Below are 5261 nucleotides of genomic sequence, written 5' to 3'. Positions count from 1 at the left end.
CCAATAGGATTCAAGATGATGATTTCAAATGTCTAGTCAATTTAATGTCTTAAATTTCTCTAAATAAATTATCAATCTGGGTATCGTAAACTGATGAAGTGTGGTGCACCATATGTGCTTAGTTAACCTTTCTCTTACTTCGTTGTTTTATAGTTTATATTGTTTTTGGGGTTTTGTTCTTGTTGGTTTTCTAAAGTGTTTAATGCAAATAGAAATCCTATTCTAAGGTCTTAAGAATACTTTTAAAGGACAAGTATGGATAAAGATTTCAAGACAAGGCCTATGTCCCTAATGGTAACTTCCAAAACTCACTTCAAAAGAACTTAAAACATGTTATTGATGGAGTTAGTATTTAAACAAAAGTGTGAATATACAACTAGTTCAATCAAAATAAAATGCAATAACCAAACAATGAGCTAATGACTATGAGACCCAGTATCCTTGCTGCTTCAGCAAAAGGACAAGATGATTCTATCATGTCATTAGTTCAATCAAAATAAAATGCAATAACCAAACAATGAGCTAGTGACTATGAGACCCAGTATCCTTGCTGCTTCAGCAAAAGGACAAGATGATTCTATCATGTCATTCATTAGTCATTAAAAGGCTATGTGCATCACTAATCTACAATCAACTTGAAAGAAATTTATGTACAGCTAAAATACATGAGAAAAATGTAAAACAACAGTAATCAAAACAACTTTGTTATGTACAGCTAATATACATGAGAAAAATAAAATGCAAAATTAAATGACAACTATACAAGGCAGGGACCCTCTGCCACCTATGAAATCAAAGCAAAATTGAACACACTTGCATGAATTAAAATTGCATGAATGAAAAATCTAATCTATCAAACTTGAAAACAATCAAATCAAATCAAAGCAATATTTACAAAATGAAATTTACTCTACCTTACATTCTACAAAGCAATATTTACAAAATGAAATCTACTCTACCTTACATTCTAATATGCTCCATGACATCTACTTCACATCTCCTTCCATGTTGAGAACATCAAAGCTTTATTCAATTTCTTCAAAAGTACAAAGTACAACAAAGTTCTCCAAAGCTTTCAAAAGCCATCAAGGAAGAACTACAAAACAAGCTTAAGCTAAAATAGACTAAAAAGACTAACAAATGAAGGAGAGAGATCTCCTATTTATACAAAAAGATGAGAGCCATCTCATTAATGAGAGTCCATGAATCTCTCCCTCTACCTCTAGAGTCCTAATCAAAATAGGAACTGATAAGACACATGTCTTCTTAGAGTTACAATACAATTAGGAGATGTGACACATATCCTCATGATCCCATGATTCTTTCCAACCAAATTCGAATTTGGCCTTAGAGTGCCACATAAGGGTCTTCTAGAAGTCTCCTTTCAACCTACACATGTCAACAACCTCAACCCATTTGTTAGGTATAAGCATATGCACATTATTTTCTAATTTTTAACCACAAATTCACTTAAAAGACTTAGAATTAATAAAGATTGGAAAAACATAAATGTGGCCCAATGATAATGAAAGTGGGATGAATGTGGTGACATAGTAGTGAAATGGAGGTGATATGATGGACATAATAGTGAAAGTGTAATGGAAATGAATGACATTTTCAAGGCTCAACATACCCCCCAACTGAAGCTATTGCATGTCCTCATGCAATATATATTACATTAACTCTTTTGATCCTTGAGCTTTGGCTTAACTTTGCATGATATCATTTGATAACTTCATATTTCTGCAAAGTGTTTTACTCGAATTGCAACATGGTTGGTTCTTGTGTTACAACCATTTTTTTTCTTTTTTGTTGCCTTCTACTTTGATCTTTGAACTTTGCATAATGATATTTTGATTATTGTTGCAAAGTATATCTTTATTGGATTGCATGATGGTTGGTTCTTGTGTGACAACCATGATTTTGTTTGTATCCAATTTATCCTTTAAGCACTTTTTCAAAAGCCATTGTATGCTCATAATAGCAATGCAATAATTAATATATGTTAGAAGTATGTGGGCTCTTGAATATGATATGGACATGGCAATATATGAATATGAATGTATTCCCCCCCCAACTGATGGTATTGGCAATTTTTATGAAATGAGGAAGAGAAATGTTTTTCCAACAATTATCATTCTAGCTTTTTATGGAATTTTATGGTTAAAAGTTAGAAAAATGATGTACCTTCACTTACCCTTTGTAATGGATGAGTTGTATGTGTGGTGGCTGAAAACTTCTGATCATTTTCTTCTTTAAGTGGCTGATCAAGAGGAGTCATGGATAGAGAGATAAGATGACTTTTTATTGCTTCTACTAAAACTTGTTGAATCTGCTCCAAAATGCTGAAAATAATAGTCTTCATGTCTTCAAAACTCATTGGCACAATTCCTACTATGTGAAAAGATGTTCTAATGTCGAACATAGTAGGAAATTGTTGGCTTAGTGGCCATTAATGGATGCCACTAGTCAACACGAGAACTCTCACCATTGATGACAATGAGAGTCAAGATGCCCAAACACATTTTGCTAGGTACGAATGAATTTGCTGAAGTCGAGTCACCTAGAAGATCTGACGAACAAGGGACATTAATGTATTCCCATTGTTTGTCAGCATGAGGACTTGCCATTAAGGCATGCAAGCCTCAAGGTGTTTTTACAAAGAACTTAGACTCAAAGGACTATGGACTCAATAATTTGCATTGAAGCAGGGCTTATTTGCGGAATGAAAATGACAAGGAATGGAAGATGAAAATGGAAAATGGCAATGGAGAACAGAAATGGCAATGGCAATAAGCATGTGAATGAGCCTCTTGCTTTTATTTGTGGGTTATGAATGGACAAAAAGAGATGGAAAGTGTATGTGAATGAAAATGGAAAATATGGAGGAAAATGAGATGAGGTATGGATGTGATGGATGGATATGATGGAGACAATAGTATCTGAAAGTTTTTCAAGTGTTTGGATCTGATTTTGCATCAACATATTTCCTCTTTGTTGCTGATCATCCTCTTATGAAACAAATTGGTCTCTTAGAGAGACACCATTCTCTTGTAGTCATTTGTCCTTCCTCCTGAAACCTGCAAAAAAAAACTAATACTTCTTCTGCAATGGAATGTAAGATTATCAAAGGAGAGAGGTGATCAATCTCTCTAGTTATGATATTTACACACAAAACTAAGAATTTGTATTAATGAAACAAGTTCTCAAAGGAAAAATCAAAAGAATTTATACCTGCTTTGGAATTGGTGCCCAAGTTGAATGTTGCTTCTTTTCAGCAATTTATTTCATTGTTTGCCATTTCAAACTCTAACGATGGATTTCTCATTGTGTAGATCTTGTTGAGATCTTTCCAACGATACTTAAATCATCAAAATCTGATTTTGTATAAGAAAGATAAGCTGATTTGAACAATGAGGTTTTTCTGGCTGCGGAATCAGAGAACAGCTGCGGAATTGGACTTTAGCTGCGGAATGTGCATGGTGCTGTAGCTAAAAATCTTGGATACAAAGTTAGCCATTCATCTTTCATTATCAGTCCAAAATTAATCAATACCTTCAGAAAAGTGAGCAAATAACTTATTCATTTCATTGATTCAAAATTATTATTTTTTCTTGACATGCAGTGACTCAGTGTGGCGACTTAGTGATAACACACAATTTGACTTCCCTTTGACCGGGGTCTTTTTCATCAAATTTGATCGAATGAATAGGACACCATCCATGTACCAACATTCCCCCAGCTACCCATGTGACTTGTTTTGCTTGATGACACCTGCAACCTAGAGTTTAACAAAACAGCTGCGGAAAGTTGGGCTAGCTGCGGAAAGTGGCTAAAACAGTCGATCATCAATTTTGAAAAAAAAAAAATCATTGTCTGTATGTAGGAACACTGCGAATGGAGCAAAACAGTTTTATTGATGAATTTATAGTTGATGAACAGTCTATAACCATGATCATAACTATTTGGCCCTTTCATAGACTTAAGCCCTTCCGGTTCTGCCTTTAGTAATCGACCCATCCTTTACTCTGTTTAAAATTTGTCTGCCTGTGAGGGTTTAACAGAGGTAAGACAGCTGGGTTATGTTGTAAGGTTTATGGAAGAACAGTGGCTGAAAATGGAAGATGGATACGGGGGTGTTCAAGAACTGTAAGCGGAAACAGAGGATGAGCAACCAAGATGAATTCACAAGAAGATACAAATGCATGCGAATATGGTATGAGTAGAGTAACGACTGAGTCTTGTTGGATCGGATGACTTGCGCACATCTCAGCAGATGGATGGTGAAGGAGAGCTGTATTTGATTGTGTTACTGTTAAATGGGCAGATGGGTGGCGGAAAACGTATGACTTCAAACACCCAAAACGTGCCGTGTTTGAATTGTCCTCTGTTCAATTAATAAAAATCTTTTTTTTTTCCATCATATTCAGTGACACGGTGGATGATCTGGCCGCCAAGGAGATAGGACTTGAGCAGATTTCTCTTCCTCAGGCACGCGGAATTGAATCACGCATTCAAACTACCAGTTAATTAACTCAATTTCTGTTTTTCTTCACGCGGCGGCAAAAAAGAGGCTCCAAAGAACCGAAGATTTCTCCCAGACCGCCACAAATTTCTTCAAACGGTTTCTGGGTTATCTAATTAACCCACCTGGAAAAAAAACCTGTGTTTTAGTTTTTTAAAATTCATCTCCATTTCGGTAAATCGAATGTTTGAAGTGAGACGTTTTTTAGCTGTTTACGCATTTTTCCTGAGTTAATTTTTCTTTCTATACTGTTCTGCGTTCGGCCTGTGAAATTTTGGAATTATCATGGTGGTGCACGATACTTTGATGTAAGAGATAGTAATGACAGATGGATTCGAGTTTGGTTAAAGAAAGGGGACTTGATTGTTTTACCCACAGGCATCTATCATCGTTTCACCCTGGATACATCCAACTACATCAAGGTCTACTGTGCAGATTCACCCTAGTGTCATATATGTTGCATATTTTTAGGACAGTGGTTTTTAACTGCAGAAAATGAAGTGCTTATCTATTCCATTGTTGCAATGGTTATGAGCACATTTTAGTGAAACCTCTTCTCTTATTTGCTGAAGGTGAATTATTTGATTAATCTGACGCTAAATATCATCTTCCTCACTGTCGGCTTCCTACAATAATCTCATGACCAGGACTACAAGGGATGTGTTAAACACTATATCAATACCATAAGTAAGACAATACGCCATTGTTTGATTGTGGTAGTTTCACACTGTTGATC

The sequence above is a fragment of the Pinus tabuliformis genome, chromosome Q (genome assembly GCF_031772625.1).
Source record: "Pinus tabuliformis cultivar Carrire ecotype Pingquan chromosome Q, CPIR1, whole genome shotgun sequence".
Taxonomy (NCBI): Eukaryota; Viridiplantae; Streptophyta; class Pinopsida; order Pinales; family Pinaceae; genus Pinus; species Pinus tabuliformis.
This window is presented reverse-complemented; position numbering follows the sequence as displayed.